Genomic DNA, 27779 nt, shown 5'->3' with positions numbered 1-27779 from the left:
TGCTGGGCAGAGGTGGCATGTGGCCCTATGGCCCTGATCCCTGCACGCAGAGCCCAGCAGAGGTGATGCAGACTCTAGAGCCTGATCCCTGCATGTGGGGCACAGGGGCCTACACAGGTGGTACAGGGCCCTGGAGCCTGATCTCTCCACTGGGAACCAGGCAGAGGCAGCAGGGGCTCACTGAGGCCCCTTACCTGGCATGTGGAGCCTGGCAGAGGTGGTACAGGATCTGAGGACCCAATCCTGGCACACAGGACCTGGTAGGGGCAGCACAGTCTGGACCCAGGTATGCAGGTCTGATCCTGGGGCACAGGGTCCAGTCCAGCCTGTAGGGCCAAAAGGTTGAGCACCACTGGCCTAGATGACCTTTGGAGGTACCTTCCACCCCTCCTTTTCTATGATGCCATAATATTGGCAGAATACTTTCATGCCAATCTTAGAAAAAGATGTCCTTTGCCACCATGTTTGGCCTCTACTAAGTTTAAATACACTAATGCTGTTTGGCCCTCTGGGCCCTGACCACAATCTGCAACTCATGGACCAATCCCTAAATCCTTTTACAGCTTATGCTCCTCAGTAGCACTTATATAGCCACATAGGGCATGTCCCCATGAGTGGGAATGTGTGTTTCCCCAGAGACAAATAGCAGTGGCACATATTTGTGTCATTGCTACTTGTCCCCAGGCATGCCCCTCCACGCATGCTCTGGTGCACGGCAGATTGTCTGGGGTGGGGTAGGGGTGTCTGGGGCCAGCACCTGGGGTTCAGGAGGCCTTCTGACTCTCCAGTAGTGGTGATCTGGGCATGCAGAGCCTGGCTGGCAGCCCAAGCATGGCTGTGACCAGCCAGGCTCTGGTTTCACGTGGCACATGCTGCCACATGCACCGCCCCACTTTTTTTTGTTGCTTTTTTTTTTTTTTAAATGCCAGGAGTTCATATGTGCTGAATGCAGTTTGTGGTGCCTCAAAAGCTTCTGAGTGCATGTGTGTGCTTGTCTGGACATGCCCATAATGGTAATTTTGGCATATACACACAGATGGGATTCTGTGGAGCTAGATTTGCTCTACACTTCCTTTCTGAATATTACTCAATAGGCTTCACTTTAGTCACATAAATGCCCAGACAGAAAGGAATGTCCTGGCTATGCATTTAACACTGCGAAAGTCCAAAAACTTTACTGACAGAAATAAACATTTGACAGCAGGGGAGGCCCTCCTGCCATTCAATCTGTAACCTGGGTACACCCAAGGGTGTGCTATTTTCTCAATAGGATGGAATGGGTAGGCAGGAGGGGTGCTGTGAGAGGGATGCCAGAATTTTGAGCAGATCCCTCTTTCCTTTATAGAGTGAGTCCAACCCCAAAGTTCTTAACTATATACAATTTATTGAGTTATAATATACATAAACATAAAACTAAATATCATATACATATATTTACACAGTGAACGTTAACCAATAACCAATGTCAAACCCTAAATAAAACTATTTACAACGTCACAATGCAACATTTCAATTACAAAATATAAGGCGCAAACATGAACAATCTTAATAACAAAAACTCATAACTTCACTGGACACTAAAAACCATGGACTAAACAGAGACAATGGCTTTATGGCTGATTACCATTTACCTGTTAAGTCTGCCAACTTCTCTGTACTCCACAGGTAAGAACAATCATTTTCCCTTTGGAATGCTCATGCTATAACGTGTAGTTCTACTGTACTTCTCTTATTTTGAAGCTACTCCTGGTAACTCTCTTTGCTCCTACTCGAAAGGGGACTCCATTTCTTTAAGTGAGTGCTTTTCATTTACATCTAGTGTTAAGCATGTGCCATTGTTCTGACTATTATTTTGCCCAAGCTATGTCAAGCTGCTTCTTTCCCAGGCCTGAGGAAGGGCATGTTTTCCTGAAAGCTTGCCTAACATCTCTCCTAACTATACAGCTGGTTCTCTAAAAGGTAGCATCAAAAAGATCCTTGTTTCTCATACAAAAGACCAGGTCTTGCTACATAGCAATTGTGACTTGTTACAAAAACTTCTTAGGTCTATTTGTTTATGCATTTTTCATGCTGTCCTTCCTAACAAAGGCTTAGTATGGCTTACAGCAAGAGAAACAGAACAACTTAAAAGGGCAATTAGGAATAAATATAACAAAACAAAATAAATCAGAAACCCATTAAACAGTCTGTCGGCCTAGCTTTGGTTGTTAAATGCTTGCCCAAATAGAAAGGTTTTGTAGTAGCTCTGAAAGATGTCCAGTTTCAGGCTCTCACAGGCCTCAAGGACTAGAGACAGACATTCAAAAAGCCTGAGCCTGAATTGATTCAATCTTTGCAGTTTAATTTAACTTGCAAACCTTGAACCTATTTGGAGGTGGATAGACATGCCCTTTTCATTCCAGAAATGCAGGCACATGCTTGCAATGGCTCAAGCTAGAAGCCGGGGGGTGCTAGAGCAGCCCTCCCTTCCCTTACACAGAACTGAGCTGGCGGGGGGGAGGGTGTCGCAGGATACTCTGATTAGCCCAGCCGGGAATTGATAACAGTATTTATCACCCCTAACTCAGTGTTTATTACCCCATTAAAACAACAACAGAGGGACATTACCAGCTACCTGTTGATTCTGTCTTTGTCACAGCACAGACTGAAGCCAGCATGTGGTCTGCTAGCTAATACACATATACCTCTCAGCAAGGCAGAGGGGAGGAGGGAATTCCTGCGGGGGGGGGGGGAGGGACAGCCTGCAACTCACTGCTGGAGCTGCAGCCAGAGAGCAGAGGAGAGGGCCCAGCCCTGCTGTGGAGCAGAGAGCCCTGCCCGCCCCAGAGAGCATGCCGGGATGCTGGTGGAGTCTGATTTATCTTAAACCAGAAAGGAATTTGGGACAGACATTACATAAACCAGTTTGACCCAAATCAGTTAAGTCTAATAATATATTCAACCAGGTTTATCCCAGACTGGTTTCAGCCATTTTCAAAGTGGTTTATGCGCACTGAATATCTGTTCTGTTACAGGTTTAAACCAGTTTCTGGCCACTTAAACTGGTGTATGTGTAATGTCTGTCCCTAGCCAAAGAGGCAGTTCCAGAACTGAGGAACAGCTTCTGAGAACAACTTCTCACATGTTTTTGCCAAGCAGACTTGGTGTACTGATGGTACTTGCAGGAGGTTGCTCTCAGATCCTTTAGGATCATGATGGGGCATTGCAGAGAAGAAGGTGGACCCTTAGGTATGTCGTTTCTAGGTGCTTTAGAGCTTTATAGGTTAAAACTAGCACCTTGAACTGTGTCTGGAAAGCTACTGAGCGCCAGTAGAGACACTGGAGGACTGGGGATCTGTGCTCCTGGTGACTCATGCCCATCAGAAGAAGGTGGGCCATTGTGTTTTGCACCAGCTGCAGCTTCTGGATGATTTTCAAGAGCAGCCTACATACAGCGCATAATACTAACCTAGCCTTGTAGTTATGAAGACATGGATTATGATGGTCAGATCTGAGTCTGAAAGGAAGGGTTGCAGCCTTATCACTAGATGGGGTTGAAGAAAGGTGCTTCTAGCCTGAAGACGTGCTACCTGAAGGTACTACCTGAAGATCCACGTGCAGCAGAGGATCCAGGAACATCCCAAGGCTGTGAACCTAAGTAACAAGGAAATGCTGAACCCCATCAATGATCAGTGTTCCAGTCCCCCCGCTCCCGCCCCCCCCCACCCCGGGTCAAGTGTTTGCCTACCACCATCTATAGTCCACTGTCCTCACAGGAGGCCAATGCAATAGCCTGCTGTGGACCCCTAAAGGAAGTCTAGGGGTCTGAGAGCTGTTTTGACAGCCCCTGTCCCTACCAGTGTGAGCCCTTGAAGGAGTGAGTGCAAAAACAAACTTCATTAAAAATCTCCAAATATAAATACTGCTAGTAAATAAAGGATAACACAATCCAGATAATGTATGAAAAGAATAAATCTATGTGTGCCCCCCAACCCTGATACTTATCAATTTTAACAGAAATAAAGTAGCTTTAACTTAAGAGTCATTGAATCCTGAAATTCAAAGAGTACCTAACAGGTAGCCAGCCTGCCAGGGAAACCTTACCTGAGTTCCAAAACTAACTTCTAAGGGACACTGAATCTTCATTATGTCTGCAGGTGCTAACCTCAGCAGAAGATGGAGGATTGGAGGAGGAACACACCTTTGTCCACTGACACTTTTTTATCCCTCCTTTCAAACAAAGGCTTGCAGAATTACTGATCAAAACCAAGAAAAACAAGGTTCGAAAGGATATGCCCTTGTGTTGTATTGTGTTCAAACTGGAACTGATCTTAACCACTAATAAAGATCTAGATGTCCTAGACCTAGCCTTGCCCATACTTAGTGTTCTCTAACCTAAGACTAAGTTCTCTTAGCTTGACTTATGCTACATTGGATTAATGTAAAACCAGCCTGGGGCCTAATAAACAGCAACAGGGAAAAAACAAAAAGATTCAAACTTCTAACAAAGGTCTGCACTGCTCTCCTGTAGTGACCAGAGCCATCCCTAGGGATGTGCAGGGCCCAGGGCACATCAGCTTGTGAGGAGCTGGGGGGTGGTGAGTGGGGGTGGCAGGGGGTAGTGGCAAGCGGCCGGAGCACGGAGCTGGTGGCATGTGGCGGCTGTGGCTGAGCTGGCAGTGTGTGGCGTCCATGGCAGGGCCTGTACAGCACTGTCTGTGGGGTCCCCCAAAGCGTGGGGCCCAGGTGGTCACCCCGATTTGCCCCCCGCCAGGATGGCCCTGGTAGTGACACACCAGACAATACAGGAGACAAACAAAAAAATATAAACAGCACACTGAAAAATTTTACTTTATTTTTCTGGTCAGGAATCTGCAGATCATCTTTCTAAACTGGCTGTATTACCATGCATTTCTTCTTAGAGCCCTCTTTTCTCTGACCCTCCTGAAACTGATTGGGAAACGTTGTTTTCAAAGGGCTTGCATTGTATGCCAGTGGTTTCTGTTGAGGCTGATAGATTAAAAAGCAGTGAATGGAGAAATGTCTTTGTCACACTTTTCCAGCTTTTGCTCCTTAGGTTTGCCTGAATGTCTGCCTCCATAGTACCCATTTAGGTGATACTTATGGGTAACCTGGGGCTTATTTTTTGGCCCAACCCCCCAATGAACCACTTTATTTATTTGTATCAGTACTATGTGGTGTCTCTCCCAAGGTTAATCTATTTTAAGTCGGTTATATCAACCCTTCTAAAATTTTCTTCAGTTGACCTTGTGCCAAAAATGTTTTTCATCTTATTTGAGACTATTCTTATTTTTTTCTAACAAAAAGATATGCTTTTTAAAAAGTCACCACCTTTTCTAATTTTTATGTTCAATGCTACAGCCCAGTCTTTAAGCCCTAGCATCCATGCTTCATATGAAAGTGGTTTGAAACATGGATAGGCTAACATTAAGAATACAGTGCAGTGCAGCATAGAGGTAGTCCAAGTCACTGTCCAAGCCCAACTATGGATGTGTATGCACATTTAAATGATCTGGGAGAATTCTTCAGGATTTACTTTCCTTGTAGTAAAATTTACTTGGAGACAACTAAGCAGGCATTCAAATGCCAAGCCCATAAAGAGCAGAGAGCTTGCAGTGCTGATGCTGTGCAGCCATGGGGCACCTGTGCACATCTCTTAGCATGCTCTGCAGGCTCCCTCAGTCTGGCTAGAGACAGAATGGTAGCAGTGCATAAAGCATCTCTGATTGGCTGACGCAGACTGCTTAGAGTCAGCCTGCATCTCTGCACAATGTCAGCACAATGTGAGACTGTGAAGCGGGCACATTTTGCTCCACGCTCAACTGGAGCAGCAGAGTTCAGCAAACAATACGCTGTCTCCTTAAGTGGGGTGGGGTTGGAAGAGACAGTAGCAAAGCACCTTGAGATCCTGGAAAACTGTGTTGTGGCTTTTCTCAGAGGGGAATGTGTATTCACTCTCCCAGGAGAAATTCTATCAGAAGTGATTTAACTCTTGTTATTTCCAGGTTATTTTTCTCTTAGAGGGGCTATTTTTGCTTTGGGAGAAAAATCTTGAACATCTATATTCTCATGGTTTCTCCTGGGAGAGCAGCAACTCACCCAGGAGAAACTGAATGTCTGTATGTGGCCTAGATTGCTTCTGCTACTCCAGGTGGCTTATTTATAGCCTGCTTGGGTATCTCTGCATTGTGCTGCAGTCTATGATGTAGACATAACCTAAAAAAGAGTGGCCATACGTGCCCCGTTTTATGTCTTTTCTAATCATTAGATGTATTCAGCACACAGACAGGAAACTATTTCCATAGTAGATCCCCAAAGATTCTAGACGCTAAAATGCCTTTCCTCCCAACTCTTAAATCCAGAGTCTCAAATTCTAACCCTTCTCCTTGTTTTCCTTTCTGGGAAGTTGCTGTTAGCACATGGCCACTATTATGCTTTCAGTCCCAGAAGGAAGAATATTAGTCCCTTACAAACTGTTTTTCCTCTGGATCAGTTCTCGGAAAAGGAGTTTCTTTAGATTAGATCTGCAAGACACTTTACCTGGCATTTAGTACAGTTACTGCCCATAGTGAAATATACTGATTATAAGTTCATCCAGTATTTAGATTATGCCGACTTCCTATTCAAATTCTAGATGTCCAGATTTCAAAACCATTTTCCCTATGCATGGACACAGTCCCAGTCCCTGTCACTCTCTCTTCTTAAGATGAATTAGATGACTTAGTTATAGATTCTCTATTCCCCAGTATTTTAGCACATCTGGCTACAAGCCTTATTGTTTTTGTTTGTTACCTATCTCCCTTGTTTTACAAACTGAATTTAACAATTTTTCGCACCATTTAAAAGCGTCATGGACCAGATTAGAATGGCCTTTTTCATTATTGGGATAGAAGCATTGGAACAGATTATGGAAATTGTGGAAGGTTTTAAGTGTAAATTAGACAAACATTGACAAACAGTTGTCAGAAATGGTATCAACAGGAACATAGGCAGATCTAGGATTTTGAAAAAGGTGGGTGGAGATGGTGTGGTGCATCATCATATATAACATGGTTTTTTTTCCAGGTAAGAAGAAACTGGAGGCTTTATTAATAAGCTTGTGTCCTCCAGCTATATTATTCAGTTTAAGACTGAAGCAAAAGAAAGTTATGTTGGAGTGTGCATTAATTTGATATAACATATATTATATATAAAAACCCAACGAGCTAGGCAAGAGAAATAAAAAAATGTTGTTTCATTAGTCCTGTAGCCATTAGAATTAAACGCACTTCTCTTTTTCAGATTTATAAAACTAAAGCTAGCTTTCTTGAGCATATTGACAGTGCATCCAAGGTTTCACTGAAAGGTATTTCCATACGTGAATTAAAGTTCACCTGACTTAACATTACCCATGCCTAATTTACATTTTTAACTAGAGATAAAAACAGTCTTCAGGGCTGTGAACTAGGAGATATATTACCAGGAGCAGGTAACAGATAGCAGAATTGCAGGGGGGAAAGATAGCTTGAGTTGTGGAACTGTTGAAGACCATTAGAAAGGAGACAGAGTCATTAACACCTATAGACTGAAGAGTTTAGAAGGTAGCTAGGAAACTTCATCAGCTATGAAGACAATTGACTCAGTCACTACTCCTTGAATAGAAATGCTACTGCCACTGCTAGGCAGTTGATTTTAAACTTGGTGGACTAGACATCAAAGGAGGGGTGCAGCTTTGATCTGCCCCTGGGCAGGAATATTCCTGTCGTGAGCAGGGGAGTGGACAAGATGGCCTCCTGAGGTCCCTTCCAACCAGACTTTTTTGTGTCTCTATGATCATTCGTATTAAACATAGATTTGTACTAACAGGTCACATGGTGCTCAGGTTCCATTTTCCTCATTAGAAAAATAAGGGAATTGTTTCTAAAATTATGAGTTTCACCTCCATGTTTCAGATTTCCTAGTTTCATGGGTTAAAAACTAAGATGATTTACTTAAGAACAGCTAGAGTAGCATCTCAGAAACTATACCTTAAGTAAAAGGGAGGAATGGGAATCACAGAATCAGAAAATGGCACAGATTCCATATTCCCCTCTTAGGTCTTGCTTTAGTTTCCGTTGTGATTTCTGCAAGTCCTACCACTATTTGGATCAAACAGGAATATGTCTTTCTCAGATTACAAATTGTGTCACTCTTCCCAAAACATTAAAGAGAGAGAAAAAAGTCAAGAGAAATATAGTGAATTTCTCTGTATGTATTTGTATGTGTGAAGTTCTATCTGATGATGTATATGTATGTAGAAGACTTACCTCTTGAGCTCTGGATGAGTCCTAGGCTCAAGATTCTGCAATCCCAATTGGTGGAGCCCATCCACTAATCAGAAGCAAGCCAGGGAAAGAAAGGCCATGCCCTTTCCCTGAAGGGAGGGGGCAAAGAGCAGTCTGGACCTGGTTCAAGACTGTGCCCTGCCAGGTCCAGAGAACTTCAGGGGTAGAGTCCCTGAAGTGTATAAAAGGAGAGTGTGCTTGGCACGCTGGAGGGAGAGATGCGGTGCGGGGTAGCAAGGAGAGAGGAGCTCCGGCAATGACTGTCCTTGGGACCCTGCCTGAGCCTTGATAGTGCATGGGTCGGTGCATGGTGATCAGGCTCTAAGAGCTGCTTGAGGTGTCTTAAGCCTGCGAACCCGGCAAGCAGCTGAGTAGTCAGTGGGTGGATTGGCACACAGAGAGCCAGCCCTGGGAGCAGCTCGAGGCTACTTGGGCCCCACACAGTGTGCAGGTCGGTGCATGGAGAGCCGGCCCTGGGAGCAGCTCAAGGCTGATCAAGTTAGCCCCAGCTCTAGGCTGAGTAAAGGGAGCCCCACAGCATGGCTCTGCATTGAACTAAAAGAGCCCCGGTGTCCAGAGCAGGGCCCAAGAAAGGGAAGAACCCCTCAGTGTGAGGCTGGGGAACTGGAGCCAATAAGGGCTTGGCTCCCATAGGAGTGCCCTGAGTGCCAATAGAGGGGCACCAGGCCATTGAGAGCAGCCGGAGGTGCTGCTGGAGCGGTCCCCACTCACCACCGTCACACCGCCGCTGCCACCACCTATGGGCAGTTGCCATGCCCTCCCCCCAGCCTCAGGAGGCATGAATGCCATTTCTCTGGAGCCTAGTGCAGCTGTTTGCAGCCTGTTGCCCACCTGCTACAGTTGCCCAGAGCTGTAATGGGCTCCAGAGTCCTTGGCCAGGTTCCATGCAAGTGGTGACTACACTCAAGCCTTTGGGTGGACCTTATGGCAGGGCTTGTGCCTCCCCAGGCCCCTCCCACACCATCCGCTTTGAGGTGTGCTAGCACCTGCCAGCAGTATGGAGCTGATGTCATAATTTCATAGTTGGTAGGGTCAGAAGGGACCTGAGCAGATCATCAAGTCCAACCCCCTGCCATGGCAGGAAAGAGTACTGGAGTCAAACGACCCCGGCAAGGTGTTCATCCAGCCTCCTTTTAAAGACCCCCAGGGTAGGAGCCAGCACCACTTCTCTTGGAAGTTAGTTCCAGATCCTAGCCATCCTGACAGTGAAGTAGCGCCTCCTGATATCTAGCCTGAATCTACCCTCTGCCAGCTTGTGACTGGTATTTTTTGTCACTCCTGGTAGTGCTCGGTGGAACAGGGACTCTCCCAATTCCTGCTGGTCCCCTCTGACTAGTTTGTAACAGGCCACTAGATCCCCACTCAGCCTCCTCAGGTGGAGGCTGAACAGGTTCAGGTCCCTTAGCCTCTCCTTGTAGGGCCTGCCCTGCTGACTCCTGATCATGTGAGTGGCCCTCCTCTGGATCCTCTCCATGTTGTCCACATCCCTCCTGAAGTGCGGTGCCCAGAACTGGACGCAGTGCTGCAACTCTGGCCTGACCAATGTCGCATAGAGGGGGAGGATTACCTCCTTGGACCTGCTTGAGATGCAGCTGTGGATGCATGACAGGGTACGGTTGTCCTTTCTGACCGCATCCCCACACTGTCGGCTGATGGTCATTTTGGCATCAATAATGACTCCAAGATCCTTTTCTGCCTCTGCACTGATGAGAAGGGAGTTCCCCAGCCTGTAGGTATGCTGCTGGTTCTTCCTTCCCAGGTGCAGTACCTTGCACTTGTCAGTGTTGAAACCCATTTTGTTCTCATCTGCCCACCCCTGTAACCTGTCTAGGTCCAATTGCAGTGTATTCCTCCCTTCTAGTGTGCCCACTTCTCCCCACATGTTAGTGTCATCAGCAAATTTGAAGAAGGTTCTTTTTATACCTCCGTCCAAGTCGCTGATGAAGATGTTGAACAGTGCAGGCCTGAGGACTGAGCCCTGGGGGACCCCACTGCCCACATCCCTCCAGGATGAATAAGACCTGTCCACCACCACTGTCTGGGTGCGGCCCTCCAGCCAACTGGCGACCCATTTGACTGTGTAGGTATCTCCTAGTTTTTTAATGAGAATGGGGTGAGAGACAGTGTTGAAGGCCTTCCTAAAGTCCAGAAAGACTATGTCCACTGCGACACCTGCATCTAAGGATTTTGTGACCTGGTCATAGAAGGCCACCAGGTTGGTCTGACAGGACCTGCCTCTAATGAACCCGTGTTGGTTGCCCCTAAGCATAATCTCCCCTGCTGACCCCTCATGGACATGAGCCAGGATAATTCTCTCAAAAAGCTTACCCAGAACTGAGGTAAGACTAACTGGCCTATAGTTTTCTGGGTCCTCCTTCCTCCCTTTTTTGAAAATGGGAACCACATTGGCCCTTTTCCAGTCCTCTGACACTATGCCAGAGCACCATGAGTGCTTGTAAAGCCATGCCAGAGGTCCCGCAATGACCTCTGCTAATTCCCTCAGGACTCTGGGGTGGAGATCATGAGGACCTGCTGATTTAAATATGTCCAATCCCTCCAGAAGTTCCCTGACTAGGTCCTCACTGACCCTAGGCCTGGGTGTACCTCCCCTGGGTCTACGGGGGTCTCGGTGTGTGTGTGTGTGTGGGGGGGGGGGGGGGGGCTAGTCCCTGCTCAGAAAAATAGAGGAAAAGAAATTGTTAAATAGGTTAGCTTTGCTGTCTGATGCGACGACCAGATTTCCTAGCATGTCCTGCTGAGGCCCCACATTATCCAGCTGGGCTCTGGAGCCTGGTGCAGATGTTTGCAGTCAGCCCCGGCTCTGGGCAGGTGCAGCAGGCAGGCTGCAAACAGCTGCACTGTGCTTTGGAACCCTGGTGTCCATGACTGCACATGTGCCTTGAGGTACAGGGCAGGGAAGGGGCTGGGGCAATGCAATCCCAGCCCCTCAAATGCCATCTGCCCAGAGGTGCACATGCAGCTGCCACCATCAACAAAGATCAGGTCCCTTGCAGCTCACCCATGGTGTGCCCCTGGCACCACCATCTCAAGACACAGGTCAGGGTTGGGGTGTTTTTGGCTGACCCCTATTTGTGAAGTGTTCAGCACTGCCACAGACATTGGGGGTGGGGTCAGCAGAACACAGGCAGTGTGTGTCCATCCCTGCCTATGCTCTGTTCACCCCACCCCCGGTGCCTGCCGTGGCACTGGGAGAATCAGGAGGGGTCAGTAGAATGGGAGGGGGAAGGGTGTGATGCTGACTGCAGGAGGACACTGCCGGGAGGATGGGGGGGAGTGGGGAAGGGGTGGTGCCAGGGAGATGCAGGCACCAGTCCCCCCATCTGTGTCCCTCCCCATCTGCATATATGAGGAAAGCGTGTCGCTCTAGGAGGCAGATAGTTCAGTAGCCGGTTCGTGCTGGTGCTGATTTTTGTGCTTTGCAAACTGAGAGTTTAATGTTGCATATTATTCAGATTATTTTGCTTTGTTAAATTATTTCATATTCAGTTTTTGCTCTTTCAAGCCAGTTTGTACTATTCAGTTTATTTTGCTCTGTGAAATTGATTCATATTCAGTTTTTGCTCTTTCTCAAACCAGTTCATATTATTCAGTATTTTTTGCTCTGTTAGATCATTTCATATTCACTTTTTGCTCTCTTTCAAACCAGTTCATACTAATCAGTTTATTTTCCACTGCTAAATCAATTCATATTCACTTTTTGCTGTCTCAAATCAGTTCATATTATTCTATTTATTTTGCTCTGTTAAATTATTTCGTTATTCACTTTTTCACTTTCTCTTAAACCAGTTCATATTTTTTGGTTTTTTACTTTCTTAAAACAGTTCACATTCAGTTTTTGATCTCTCTACTTTGCATTCCTAGATTTAAACATTTCACATTGCTCACTTTTTTGTGTTTTTTGCTCCCTGATTGTCTTCTTGGAAATACTTACCCAGTTTTATAGGCACTTCAAATAATTAAATTCTTTCTGATTTTCTACTTTCTGTTTGCCTGCTTACATTGTTTGCCCTGCCTTTAGTTTGCATGAAGTTCAGGAAATTTTACAGTTAGAAGGCATATAGGTATGTAACTATGGATATTAAAAAAAAAGCAAAGTTAGATACTCAAAAGTTTCAGACAGCAGGAGAGAATTGTATGGTTTTGTGCAGCAAGGGGATTGTGTTGTTTGTAGTCTGTGCAGAGAAAGTGTGGTATCTCGTACTTCCAGCATCCAACACCATTTCACAACCATGCACGTTGCCAGCTTTTCTGGAGTCGATGAAGCAGACAAACGTGGATCCACTAGAAAAGCTGTTGAGTCATTTAAAAAACAGACAGTTACATTGCAGTTCTAGCTCTAGCTTGGAAAAGCAAGTGTTTTACAGATGGAGAATAAAGGACACTTTCTTAAAATGTGCTGAGGATCTGTTTCAGGATTATGTGAATAAGAAAGACATCATTGCTCATATTGATGAAATGCCATTGTCATCCAGGACTGTTCAAAGCTGAATAGATAAAAGGGTAACTAATATTAGGGAACAAATGACTCAAGACCTCCATGCTTGTGATGTGATGAGCCTTGCACTGGATGAAAGCACAGACATTAATATTTCCGGTCATGCTATAATTGTTCGATATTTTATCTCTGGGGAAGTTTGGGAGGAATTGTTTTCTTTGAGTACTATGCATAGCACAACAAAGCCCAATGATATACTTAATGTTGTCAAAGATATTTTTACACAGTAACAAACTGACCTACACAAAATGTTTTCTGTTACCACTGATGGTGCACCTGCCAAGGTGGGTAAAATGGCTGGATTTGTAAAGTTTCTGGAAACTGAGATTGGGCATTGTCTTATGAGTTTCCATAGTATTATTCATCAGGAGAGCCTGCGCACTAAGATCTCTGTCCCTGCCTGGAATGACTCACATGCAGGGCCAAGAATACGGGCTGGCGTGCGCTCTAACATGACCCCTGCTGTGGGGCAAAGTGGCCCGGAGAGGGCTGCCAACAATGAGGTCCTGGAGTGGTGAAATGAGAGTGGCACACACTGCTAGCATAGCTCTTTAGAAGCACATGCTCCCTGTGCATTGGAAGATGAGCAGGACTTCCAGACAAAGAGAGCAGCATGGAGGCTGCTCTGAAAACCCCTTCATATAGGCTCTGACCCAAGCACGGGTTGCTGAGCCTTCCCAGAAGGGTCCTGAGCCTCACAGGGCTGGAACAGAGAGGCTCCAAGGTTTAGCCCAGAGAGGCTTGTCGGAGGAGAGCTTGGAGGAGCAACCATGCAGCAGATGACCAGTTGAAGGAATACAGATAACTAGAGATCCACAAAAGGATGGAGGATCATCATAAAGTGACGTGTGAGTCAGAATCCCACAAAGCGCTGACTAGCTCATGATGTAAGACAACAAATTTAATCACCCTGGTGTAATTTCCTTTTCTTCTTCTTGCGTGTACTAAAAGGCCGAGACCAGAGCAAAGCATATATATACAGTGATAATTTGATTTCATTTATTTGAGTCAGTACCAATTGTGGACTAATAAGGTGAATGCCTATTCATAATTATTTAATTGGCAGGACTGACATTCTTGACTTTACCCTAATATAGGGGGAAGTAGGCCACATTATTACATACTTTATGGGTGAATACCATATAAACTACAATCTGGTTGGCGTGTGGAAAAGGTATAGGGGAGGTGGAGCTTCAGAAAACATGCCAAAAGTGGAGAACCTTGTATTTAAAGTGACTGTCACCACCCATTATTGGAGCCTCCTTATATGTATACAGCAAAAGCCATGCTATCCGGCACCTTACAAACCGACATGCTCTATTAACTGGCATGCCAGTCGATGTGGCAAAACTGAAACTGGAAATGCCTACCATGGCATTTCCAGTTTTGCTGAACCCCCATGGCCCGGGGCAAAGCAGCCTGCGCTGCTGAGCCCCCATGGCCCAAGGCATAGCAACCTGTGCAGGGCCCCGCTCCCTGTCCCCCATCACACTGATGCAGTGAAAGGGGTGGCGGTGCATCTGACATGGTGGGAGGGGCAGCGGCCCAAACAGGCAAACGTGCCTGTTCGGGCCTCTCAGGTAACCAGCATATTTGGTTATCCAGCACCCCCATTCCCCTTGGGTGCCAAATAACAAAGCTTTTGCTGTAATTTTATTTTACATATCATCGAGTCATGGCAGGAAAGCAGAAAAGGACTGCATCTCCTCCCTTTTGGTAAGGCCTCGGGAGGGCCACAATCTCATCTTCTGATTTAAATGAAATCATGACAACGGTTGTGAAAATTATCAACTTTATGATTGGCCACTCGTCTTTGAAACAGGAGATTCTGTGAACTTTAAAATTAGATGGATTCTCCATACAGAGATTTAGTGCTGCACAGTAATGTACACTGGTTGAGTTGAGGTAACATGCTCAAGCAATTTGTTGCTTGTCTCAAATCCATCAATTTCTTGAGGAAGTGGTCAGCAATATGCAGACCTTATTGATGACAGATGACTAACAAAACTGATGTTTTTGACAGACCACATCACATTTAAATGAATACTAGGTTACAAGGAACACAGAAAACCATCCTTCATCTGTATGAAGACTGGAAAGCTTTCTGTGATAAGTTGTCTGTTTTCAGATGAGCTATTGAAACATCTGCCTTCTGTTACTTCCCCAGTCTGAAAATCCATTCTGAGCAACATCAACTGAAGACTAGGGATATATACAACTACATAGGACAGCTGGAAGATGAGTTCACAATGATTCCAAGATGTTTAAAACAGAGGACCCATGTTTTCATTTCTTGTGAACCCAGTACTATGGAAAGTGACATAGAACTGCAGTACTTTCAGTGGATGAACATTGTAGAATTTGAATTGGAACTAATTGACTTTCAAAGCTGATGGTTTTGGATATCAAAGTTCAAATCGCTGCAAGGTGAACTTGACAATGAAACAGACTGGCAACTCAAGATTACAGCATGTTGGTTTTCTCCTCCTGAAAAGTATGCCTGCATAAAAAAGTAGCTTTTGCCTTGCTGTCTGTCTTTGGATCTACTTATCGCTGTGAACAAGTGTTTTCACAAATGAAAACCATGCTCAGTCCTACAAGAAACTGTCTGATGACTTACAATTCAGATTCGTGTTTGTGTCTGATGGCAACCAGCTACCAGCCTAACATCACCAAACTCAGCTGTCAGGAGCAGGGCCAAGGCAGCCACTAAGAAAAGATTTTTGACTTCAGAGTATTTTTACTTGTTTATGGCAGTGAATACAGAGCATCTATTTTAAGGAATTAAGCAAGCGTATCCTTAAAGTACCAATATCTTCCATGGCAACATCTCTTTGGAGAGGTGTGGGCATAGTGTAGGGATGAAGGAGCCACACAAAGACCCAGGATGTGATATTCCAAGCCTCACTGTAAAAGCCAAGAACAATCAGATGCCAATCCTTCTGTCTCTCTATTCTACCTGTCATTTAAGGCCAAGGTGTGGTGGGTGAACAAATAGGAGACAGGAGTAGGGTACGTAGGAGTGGGGTAGGACCCTGTGACCAAAGGCTTCCAGCACACAAAGGCTTCCTGCCACATTATCATCAAGTGGTTAGTGCTTTGCTCTCCTCTCCTCTTTTACTCTCTCCTTTTTTCTCTCTCTCCTTTTTCTTTCTCTTTTTCTCTCCCCCTTTTCTCCCTTTCTCTCATCTTTTCTTTCTTGCTTGCTTTCTTCTCTCTCTCTAGTTTTCTGTCTCCTTTTTTCTCTCCCTCCTCTCCTTTTTTCTCTCTTCTTTATTCTTTTTTCTTTTTTTCTTTCTCTTACCCTCTTTCTCACTCCACTCTCTTTTTTCTCTCTCCTCGTTTTCTCTTCTTTTTCTCATTTTATTTTTTTTCCTCTTTCTCATCACAACATGCTTAACAAAAAAAAATACACAACAAAGGTAGCATATGAAGTTTTATTTATTGTCACTAGGTTTACAGTTTTGAGAAAACCTGGTATTTACCATAAAAAACAACATTTATGGTTATTAACTATATTAATATGCAGTGAGTCCTGCCATGCACCCCTTGCCCTGGTTTTGTTTTTCTGGCATGCTGGCACTCCAGCACCTTACAAGGCAGACATTGCAGTTTTTTTGGCACTCCAGGCAAAAACGTTGCCTACCCCTGGACTAAATTAAACACATCCTTCAAGTGAACTTATAAACAAAGGAAGTTTATAGTTTGTGACACCAGTTCATGAATTTGGTGCTAAATTGCCAAATGGGTTTGGAGGTTGAAACTGTTTGCTACCCTTTGTTACTATAATCCTATATAGATATTTGTTGCAACATAGTTGTTTCTGGAGACACTTTAGTTGTATATTGGCTTTAAAAATGTTACCACATTTGCTGAGAGAGAAAAAGAACATATTTCTATTTCCTGCCATTGAAGTCAGTCTGACAGGCCTGTGCTGTCTCCAAAGCATTGATGGTGGCTTGTGTTTTCCCTTGTTTATATAATTACCTTCCAGCCCTTATCCACAACCATCAGTCTCTGTCAGAAATAAAGTAGGTCTGTTCATAGAAATTCCTCTGAAGCATTATCTCACTGGTGTTCTCTAGGTATGATTTTTTTGATAAAACAAAATAAAAAAATAAAAAGGAATAAACTACTACACTGAAGAAAGAATCAATTGATTCTGTTCCCACTCACCAACATTTTTTACTTGTTTCAATATCAACTTCAGTTTTCTGGGAGATTATAAAGCAGTAATAATCTCACCACCCTGTTTTGCCTCATCCATTAGTTTCAAGGCAAATGTTGTTTAAACCTGGATTGTGGTAATGAAGGACCATCATGAAAACAGAAGAGTTAGGTGGAATCAAAGTCAGCACAAGCCAAGGGAACATTTGGGCTAGAAGGGACCTCTAGTGGGTTATCCAGTTTGTGTCTCTGCATCAGGAAAGCATTTATTTCATAACCCTACATCAGCCCTGGTAGATGGGTGTCCTGACTATCCTCAGTGAAGGCGATTTCATAATTTCTCTTGGCAGCTAGTTTCTCCCTTGGCAGCCTGCTCTGTTACTGCCTGCTTGGACATTTCTGAAGATTTCCTTGACTTCTGATGTATATTTTATTCACTAATACTGTATTCCATTACTTCTTGATCTTCCGCTTTGACTAAAGATTTATTTCTTGTGTGTGATGGCCGTTTACACATTCATAAACCACCCTATTTCTCCTAGGTTTGTTTTTCTGCAGACTAAACATGGTCAGCATGGTCTTTTCATGCTGTCCTATAGATTTTATTTCCCAAATTTGTTCGCACTGTTGTGACTCCCTACAGTTGTGTCTGTGCCTTTTTAAAAACTGAATGCAGGATTGCAGCTGAACTGTCTCCAGTGATATAATTATATTTTAAACATGATGTTTCTATTAATGCTACCCAATATAGCATTTGCTTTTTTTTGCTGACAGTCATGTTGACTTAAATCCAATTCATTGAGCCACAGTAATTCTCAGTTCTTTTTCTTGATATTATTGGCTAGCTATTTACCCCATTTTATAATGGCACATTTGATTATGTTTGGACTGGTTTGGGTAACTTCCCCTTTGTTGATTCAAGAGATATTTGTCTTCAACAAACACTGTATTTTTGTTGATAACTGCAAAGCCTATAATAAGCCATAGCTGTCTCTCCAGGCCCATCTATGGACTTCAGATGTGGAGGTTTCTGCTGTTTCTCTAAACAAGTATAATACATTTTACAAGGTCTCTGTGCTGGAAGCCCCTGGCAATTGCAAGAAGTAAGGCTGCTTGCAGACGTGAAAAAAAACCCAAAATGGCACTTTAAACTCGGCGTACGCTCGCACCAAGCCCAGCACCCAGAAGAGGCACTGCATTAGTTGGACCCAACTCGCCCAAGGTCTGTATACGTCAGGCACTTTAGTGTGGCTTCTTCTGGGGGAGGTTTTTGTTGTTTTTTTCCACATTTGCAAGCAGCCTAAATGGCTAGCTGTGCTGAGCTCAGAACAACTAATTGAACTTTATGGCTGAAATATCAGCACAGGTTGGGGAGAACTCCTGGTGATTAGGTAGTAGGAAGAATTCGATGGCTTGACATAGGGAAAAAAGAAACATGGGAGGAATGGAAAACAGATCTAAGCAAAATAGTCAGCTGGCGAGCTCATTATATTGGAGCTATTGAGGAAGAGTCTGAAATATCCCTGAATGTATTACAGGCAGAGATGATGATTCTGTGATGCAATAATGTGGTTTCCTTTTATTTTATAGACAATAAGGGTACTACGGTGGATCATAGACTCATGAGTCAGCAATATGCTGCTGTCACAAAAAAAGTCAATAAAATATTGGGTTGCATAATAGAAGTACTGTAGACAAGACATGGAAGTTGACAATAGTACTCTGTTCAGTGCTCAATAGGCCTCAGCTAGAGTACTATGTACAGTTTGGGGCACCACAATGTATATGAAAGATTAAGGAAACTGAAGAAGTGAGTATCAAAGATGGTAAAAGTATTGGAAAGTAAACTATATGAGGAAGGGCTGAAAGAACTAGGTATGTTTAGTGTGGAAAAAAGGAGACTAAAAGGACCATAGCAGCAATTTTCAAATATTTGAAAGGCTGCCATAAAAAAAGGGAAACATTATTATCCTTTGCCACACAGGGCAGGACATATAGCAAGGGGGTTAAAATGCAGTTAAACACATTTGTATCAAATCTCAGGAAAAACTTCCTGACTGTCTGAACAGGAAGATGTGAATAGACTGCTCAGGGAAATTTCTATCATTGGAGATTTTCAAAAAGCTGATTATGCATTTGAAAGGGATGGCTTAAGAATAGCACATCTTGTATGTGCACAGGGGTTTGGCTAGGTGACACGATGAATACAGACAGTCAAAAAGCCCAAGGTGGAATCAATTCAACCTTCACAAATTAATCTAAGCTGTGTAGATTGAACTGAGAAGCAAGTGAACAGACATTCACTTTTGATTTTGGAAATGCAGCCACATGCCTGCAGTGGCCCAGGCTAGAAGCCAGGGGTGGTAGAGCATGCGTTATTGCTCATCTGGAGCAGACAGCTTGGACCAAAGCTAGCCCACTCACCCTGAGAGCCGACATTTTCAAAAATGGTGCAAAGCATCCTGAGATTCTAGGGGACTGTGAGTTAACGTGAATCTGGGACAGAATTGGGAGGAACTGGGACAGAAGTTCAATAAACCCATTTAACCTAAATCAGTTAAGTCTGATACTATATCCATCCAGGTTTATCTTAATCTGGTTTCTGCCACTGTGAAAACAGTTTACATGCCCTGAACTTCTGTTGTGTTACAGATTTGAACAGGTTTCCAATCACTTATATCAGTTTATGCGTCACTTCTATCCCTAGCCTCATGGTCTCTCTTAATCTTGTTATTCTATGATATTTATTTGACTGAATAACAATAATTGATAGCAGAATAGCATATTGATAGTAAAATGTAGTTCACTGTGTAACTAATCCTAATATCATTTTCCTTTACAATAGATGTGATTTCTTTTTCCCTTTTTCAACTGGGAGCAAGACATTTTCTTCTACAAAGATATAATAACTCCATCTAATCTAGGTATTAATATGCTATTTAGTGGAAAGAACATTTCCCTTCTTCAACCCATAGATTTTTTCTGAATGATTCCTACAACAAGTTACTTGCATAATATGGATTAGTATGGAATGCATTACTAAAAAAAATTTTGAACATGCGCTACTGCTGTTATTCCTAGATAAATGAAAACCTCAGTTTCCTTGTCTATTAATCTTGCAGTAGTGAATGGAAGTTCATTCTTTTTTTTTTTTTAATAATGAATTGGGCTGTCATGCGTTTCTCAGCTGTACAAATTATTCTTTTTCCAGCCCAAGAACTTGACTATTAGGTACAGAGAATGTTCAGTTCATTTTAATGGGGTGCCATGAATTAACAGGCCTGAGCTATATTATAATGTCTTGGAAAAGTCTACTACAAGATTTCCTGTGGGTTTTTACAAATCCTTTCATTTGAGGCAGCATCTGTTCTCTTTCTCCCCTACCTCTACTACAAAAGAATCAGAGGCCAGTTCCCTAAATTCTGCAGATTCCCTGAGTACAGGGTCTTCTTCACTCCTCCTACTCAAGGGTCCCTTACGCTATCGCTCTTACTAAAACAAATCTCTTTTATTTTAAAAGTGTTTGCAAATGACTGTGCTTACATTTTGTAATTTTGTTGATTCTCACTTTTTCAGATGCTGTTCTGTGATAAGATACTGTACAACACTACAGTGTCAGACACTAACCACAGCAGCATGCAGGAGCTCACATGATGGTCATTTAATATCCATGACTCACAGTCCGCAGGACTAGGATGCTAGCCAGCTGGGATTTGTTCTAAGTGGTGTGAAATGACAAACAGTGCATGAGATACAGCTTAGATATCAAACACAGGAGCCAAACATTTTTTAAAAGTCTCCCTGCCCTCTGCAGTGCAAAATAACAAAGAGTAAAGTAGACTTATCAAACAGCTAAAGATATAAGTTTTTCAAAGCTGAAGGGAAAAAAAAAACTGCTGCCAAACTCAAGAATATGGTTCCTACCGTCTTGTCAAACTCTTCCACATATTTAACAGTGTGGAAGTTCCCTCACTGACTTTTTATTTTCTTTCAAGTTTGGTTTTTATGGTTGAGACTATACCTATGCTTATTCTTCCATCTGATTTTTACATTTTAAATTGCCACTTATTTTCCATAGTTGATCTTCAACTGTGATGTTTCGTAGTAGGGGAGTGCATAAGGGTTTGGATGTTACTTGGAGTTGTACCCAGTCCTAGTGGAGAGTTAGATAAAAATCATCATCTTTTTCCTGGCCATGGGGCAGCTGGGGGAGCGGATTATGGACTAGCGGAAAAGGCATAAAGAAAAACCTTACCATTTTTAAAGGGAACATGAGGCTCCAATATTACATGTTCCCGTCTTCTGTTACTGCAGAGAATGGGGATGGGAGTAGTTCTCGTTCATTGCTCACATATGGCTAGTACAGCTATCAAAGACCATGCACAAGATAAAGAAATGCCAACAATTCCTTTTTTCCTCTTTAGTTGTCCCTGTCATATCAATGATTTATTTTTTCATTTTCCAAGAAGAAAGACATTTTATGGAAAGGCAATATTTTTACACAAGTGACTGGTGGATATCAAATACATTTTCTCTATGCTTGGATTCATGAAAAGGGATGAGACCAGTGGTTCTCAGCCAAAGTGCTGGGGGAACCCTGGGGTAGCATGAGATCTTCTGAAGGGTGCCACGAGGCGTGAAGAGATAAGCAGGTGTGAGAAGATAAATGCTGGCTTAGGCTCATCCATGCCTAGTTTCTGCCCCACCTCCACTTCCTGGACCCTCTGCAAGCAGATAAAGATATAAGTTTTACAGCCTTAATAAATATACAGTCTTAATATAGATATTGCAGCCTGTAATAAATAAATTAGTTTTTGAAATGGGATGTTTCTCAATTCACAAAAGTTATGAAGGGCTGCCTTGAGTCAATGAGGGAGGCCTCAAGCCTAAAAAGGTTGAGAACCATTGGATTAGACTGCGATGGCAGGTTATTTTCAATCACTTGTAGATGGTGAAATTCTCCCCTGGAAGGGCAACAACGCAAGGTTTACATTTCATATAACTCCCACATAAACCTTGGGCTTAGGTGGGACTTCAGGGGTAAAGAGACTTTGTGCTGGCTCTATGCCTATGGGTAAATTTAACCAAGCTTCTGACAGTACTAGGCTGTTAAGTGTGCAGAATTCTTAGTCCTGAAACATATCTATTGCTATCATTTCCAAACTACAATAATTCCCTTGATTACCAAATTCACTGTCATTCCTTTGGCAATGTTGGAGGATTTTTTTTAGAGTTCACAAAACTGGGTATTTCCTAATTCTAATGCTTGCAGAAATGACAACAATATAGATACTTTTTGTCCTATGAGGTTTCACTAAGAAGTTCAAGCTCTGTGTTTTTGTGTAAACATTTCTTCTAGACCATTGGTTTACAATTGTGAAGTGTTTTAGATTCATTTGTATGAAATATTTAATTTATTTATTTTTGCATATTTTATGTAAAGGTTTAATATTTCAAGAGTATTGTTTTGTCCATCAGAAATTCTCATCTTTCATAATTTGGTAGCATCCTTGCTCCAAAGCAGGGATCCAAAACCCAGAAAAGAATGTCAGGGTATTTTTTAAACAATCGTGTAACTTTTAGGCTGCTTTTCAAACCATGAAAGTGTATAGATTTTTGAAAGTTCCCATAGAATTTTCTCCTTTTATTTCCACCCCCTCTTCTTTTGTAAGAATCAAGAGGTCTATGGGGAAGGGTAGATTAAAAGAAAAGAATGGGGGATACTTTATTCTTTCCTGCTTATCTAAATGGCCATTTTTTGGCCATCTACAGTGCACTTAGGTGCTTACATGCCCAGATGAATTGTATTTCTGGATGTATATGGATCACAGAATCATAGAAAATTAGGGCTTGAAAGGATCTCATGAGTTCAACTAGTCCAACCCCCTCCTCAAGCCAAGATCACTTCTATCCAAACCATCCCATATAAGGCTTTGTTTAACCTATTCCTAAAACTATACAATCAACCTGGTTACACAACAAGATATATTGCCCAAAGACAGTGCCGGCAGCATCTGCGGGAGCTCTGTGCTTACCTCCACTGGGCTCCTGCTGCTGCACTCTTGCTGCTGCCAGCATAGCCGTGCCCCCCCAGCTGCCAGGGGCGCACACCGTTCAGGGTCTTCACAGCAGAGATCTTGTGCTGAGGTATGTGGAGACAGAGGAGCAGCCAGCCCTACCTTGTCTCAAGCCACCCTGCACCCCAGCTAACCACTGGTTGGGGGCACAGGGTACTTCAGTGTGGAGGCACCTGGGGGGCTCCACATGGGGGCTCCTGGGCTGGCTGGGACCAGCTAGCCCATGCTGGGACACCTTGTGGCCCAGCCAGTCCCCCCTGCAGCACATGGAGTAGTGGGACAATTCACAAACCACATGAGTAGGGGTGTGCTCTGCTTCACAAAGTAAAGGCATGAATTTGTGCCACTCCTATTTGTGCTGCTGCAAATGCATGCTCCTGCTGGTGTGGACAGCCAGAGGCTGCACCCAGATGTGCAGGCACGTGCAGTTTGTGGCACTGCAAACCTCTTTGTGGTGCCACAAACCACATGCCCAGCATGTCAAAATGTGCCCTGTGCTGCAAATTTGCAGTGTGGGGACAAAATTTGCTACCAGGAAATCCCAGCAGCAAAAAAAAAAAAAAAGCTGCAAAAAAAAGAAAAAAGTGGCATGGCGCATGCAACAGGAACATGTGCCGGCAGACATGGGGGCTTGGTCTTCCTGGGAGATGCTTTGGTGGCTAGCCAGAGCATTTCCCCTCCTCTAGTTCCACCCTGCTTCTCCAGCTGCAGGAGCCAGAAGAAGCGGGGAAACAGCAGTTTCCCTGAAGTGGGGCATTTTCCCCTGTACCAAAGCACACATGCAGGGGCGTACGCAGCAGCAAAAAGTAATGCCACTACTTTTTTTTGCCATTGAAAATGAATGCTCCTACATGTGGGGATGTGTCCAGGAGATCCAAGAAGGATCCCCCCCACCAAATGCAGAGGAAGGCAAAACTTCCTACCCTCCAGCCCAATCTGACAATGGGGTAAAATTCCTTGCTTGTCCCAAATGTGGCAATCAGTTAGACCCTGGGCTAGGGAGCAAGACCCTCTAGCCAGGAACCTCTGGTTTTTAATTTCAGCAGGAGCACTGGCACACTCTAGTCAAAATCCCCAGCTTGTGCTGCACCCAATGCTTCTGTGAAAGGCAGCCCCCCTCCCCCCCGGACATCTGTAGCAACAGAAAGGAAAGCATTTCTTCTAAGCCTCTTGTGGTAACCAGCAAAGCCCAAAAAGCATGGTAAAAAAACACCACAACACAGTCCCAAAGACTGACAGCAACAAAAGGAGAAAGCCTTTTCTTCTTCACCCCCACAATAGCCAAGCTGCCGGGGCACTCACCTGCAAGTCTCAAGGGCCTAGATTCTAGACCTCCTTCCCTGCAGAGAGGCCTTGAACCTAGGTCTCTCTGAGCTCCTAGCATAGTATACCAACTACCACACGTGCAGCAGCAACTCTCTACACTTAAACAGCACACTTTTTAATTCCTTTCCCTGGACAGTGATGAGAAGCAGGTATATGGTAGAAATGTGAAGGCAGGAGAAAGAGGCTTAGTAAGGAGAATGCTGGCCTCGAAAGGTAAGGGTCTTGGGTTTTAGCCTGGGACCTTGTCCCACTGAAGCAGAAGCTTCCCTTCTGTATAGCCTACCATCCATTTATTCCTGTGACTATAATAGCAGCTTAGCTTCAAAAGGAGCAGAAGAGGTGCATTAATAGCTGACCTATTATGTGGTGGGTAGAGTGGTATGCTGAGAAGTCAGAGAGAGCCAGGTTCATATCCTCTCTGGCTTAAGAAAATCTAGAAACCAGCTTCTGAGCATACACTGCTCCATGTCAAAGGAGATGTCAGTAAAGCCTTTTGTAGTTCCAACAGAATGTATAAATACATCATGATGTAATAATTGCAGTTTTTTTAGTATGAGGCAAAGGACATTTCAGACCATATTGCAAGCACTGACTAGATCTGGTGAGAAAAGGCTGATTCTGGAGGACCAATTCTTGTGTTGTAGGCTTCACTAATACAGTATTGTTTGCTGGGCTGTTGATAACAGGTAAAATTGCAGGATTATGCATCTTCTAGTTACTTTGTTCTAAGGAGGGTAATTTTGATTACCCTGTGGATGTCTATTATATGCCATATTTTTCCAGCCAAGTGTCTGTCCAACCTACTCTTGAAAATTTCTAGGGATGAAGATCCACAGCTTATCTAGGTAGCCTGTTCCAATGCTTGACCTCCCTCATAGTCAGAAAGTTCCTGCTAATCTATAAGGTAAATTTCTTCTGCTGCTGCTTGAGGCCATTGCTTCTAGTCCTGTCACCTATGACCATGCCCATCTCTATCTTCTCTCTAATCACCTGCCAATTTATACTCAGTTAGATCTTCTGACGAGATCTGGCTGGGGAATGGTTGTCCCGTTCTGTGAAAATTTTAAATATGTCATGAATGTTCCTATTTTTCAGTGAGATGAAACCAAGACATATTGACCTGTTTTTGATTTTTTAGGGTTTCTTTTTGTTTTGTTTTGTGAGGTGATGGGAGAGAGAGCATGTGAGATTCAGGCATCCCAGAATATGATGGTTGCTGGGGCATTCATATTGCATACAGACAGCTAGGTTCAAGTCCCTGATCTAAATCTCTAGTGATTTGACTAAAACTTTAATCTTAGAGCCAGGAAAGCTTTCCCAACATAATTTGCTTTTGTCCACAAAATATTCGGTTTTGTCAAATCAGCATTTTTCAATGAAAAACCATTAAAAAAATCCTAAACAGTCCTACTCACAATGTGCCATATCATGTCCTGTGGTCTGTAGCAGGAGATCACTTTTGACATGGGTGATAGATCTAAGGAAAAGATCATATTATATAAAGTGGAAGGTACAGTATGGAGACTCTACAGATAGGGATCCCAGCTCATACCAGGAGGCCCATCAGTGGTTTGAAAGACTTGTTTAATAAAGCATTCAGCATCACAGTGTGTTAATGCCATTCTATTCTTTGGATTTTCTAAAATTTGTGCACTAGTAGCAAAAGGAGGGGAAGTGGAGTCATGAAAGGTTTGATCATCCCTAAAACTCATTTTATTGCCAAACCATAGTTACAAAACATGCTTAAGATTCACCTGTAGATTGGCACTGGAGCTAAATTTATTCTAAACCATAGAATACTGCATTAGTAGGTGACCTTCTTAGAAAAAGGAGTGTTACAGCTGTTTCTTCTTAGTTGCCTCTGTCCATCATCCAGAAAGTTATACAATTTATCCATCCATGGATGAAACAAGGGCTTTGAAGAAGTGACTGTTTCCAGGTGAGGAAATGAATAAGTGGATCAAATAATAGTTTTATCAATTCCAAAAATCACGGCCACAAGGGTCAGAGATGATTAAATACTGTTATAGGATGCATTATCTCTCTCTTGCTTTGGTGAAGAGGAGGAGAACTGGAAAGAAGATGAGTTGCCCAATGTTGGAACTTCCCTTCATTCCTGTTTCTGGAGAAGAAAATATGGATCATGGTGCTTGATTGGTCATAATAAAGATTCCACACTGGTGTTCTGAAGTTTTGCATCTACTGATAAAAAATGGACTGATAGCAACCTCATTCTCCAGGACCCACCAGTTGCCCGGTCTAACCATCTGCCTCTGTCTACTTCAGCCTTTTAGGGGTGGCATGTAGGCTAGTTTTCCTTTTCTCTTTCCACCTTATTAGCAATACTGCCTCCTTGTGCAGGTATGATAGCCTTATGTTCCTTCTTTCTCTCCTCTCGCTCCAAACTCTCATCATTCTGTGTATTGATGAGTCACATACTGCTTCAGGAGAGGAGGAGTAGTTGAATAGCTGGCAGGACTAACAGATTTTTTTAGTCTGTGGATCCACTAACCTGGTACAACATGAAATGAAAGTTAAGCCTCCTGTCTGTCTTTTGTGACACACTTTTGCCTTGTTTCTGTGAGTAGATGTCAATATTTGAAGTGTGTTTAGAGGGACACATATCTTGCAGTGTTGGTAAAGATGTAATCGGAACTCATAGTAGCGTAAATTTCTGGAGAGGATATAAGAAGACTTACTCAGGTTCAGAGGTCTGTTCAGGATATCAAACTTCCAAGAAGACTTAGTAGCAATTTGGATGATGCAAGGCATTCCACTCAAGCTGATTGCTTACTTCCCTCTCTCCTCAGAGAATGTCCCTGTACAATTGGGTGCTTGCTGAAGCTTCTGGGTGCTGGACGGGGCGGAAGTGAAAAGCACCCTCTTCTTGTGTGTTTTGCACAAAATGAACTTTTCCAGCCAGGAGATCTAACAACACCTTCAACACTCCTGTGAAATATGAATTTTCATTTCCACCTAGGAGAAATTTTACAATCTTTGCATTCTCTTATGCCTGAAGAAGGGTGAATGTGCCTGAAAGCTTGCAAATAAAGATTTTTTTGCAAATATCTAGATGACCTAATAAAAGATATTACCTCTACCATGTGTTCTGGTTCCAAGCACTCAGTGCTGCTCCTGGGCCAGGGGCTGTTGTTGCTCTGACAGCCCCGGCCCCAACCCCGTGCTGCTGGCAGGGCCCAGCCCTGCCGGAGCCCGGCCCCAGCTGGCACCACTACTGCAGCTGGCCCCAGCCCAGCACTGCCGACGGCCCAGGCCCTGGCCCCAGCCACGTGCTGCGGCAGGCCTGGCCCCAGCCGGCACCACTGTGGTCGCCCCAGCAGCCAGTTGGGGCCGCACTGGGCCGGGCCC

The 27779-nt window shown here is 43.8% G+C and overlaps 1 long non-coding RNA gene across 2 annotated transcripts in view; it reads left to right on the top strand.

Annotated features, from left to right (window-relative positions):
- The window catches only part of LOC109282547 (uncharacterized), a 132116-nt gene extending 104639 nt beyond the window's left edge, over positions 1 to 27477 (top strand). Inside the window, exon 6 of one of the 2 annotated variants that reach the window (XR_009462231.1) lies at positions 27221 to 27477. This is a non-coding gene — a long non-coding RNA (uncharacterized LOC109282547). Of the gene's footprint in view, positions 1 to 4136; positions 4310 to 27220 lie in introns of those variants that run through there. The other variant, XR_002089553.2, reaches the window with a different exon arrangement.
- The last annotated feature ends 302 nt before the right edge of the window (positions 27478 to 27779 follow it).

This window comes from Alligator mississippiensis, chromosome 5 (assembly GCF_030867095.1).
Source record: "Alligator mississippiensis isolate rAllMis1 chromosome 5, rAllMis1, whole genome shotgun sequence".
NCBI classification, from domain to species: Eukaryota; Metazoa; Chordata; order Crocodylia; family Alligatoridae; genus Alligator; species Alligator mississippiensis.
The sequence above is the reverse complement of the archived record's forward strand: the minus strand, read 5'-3'. Positions and strand labels throughout refer to the sequence as shown.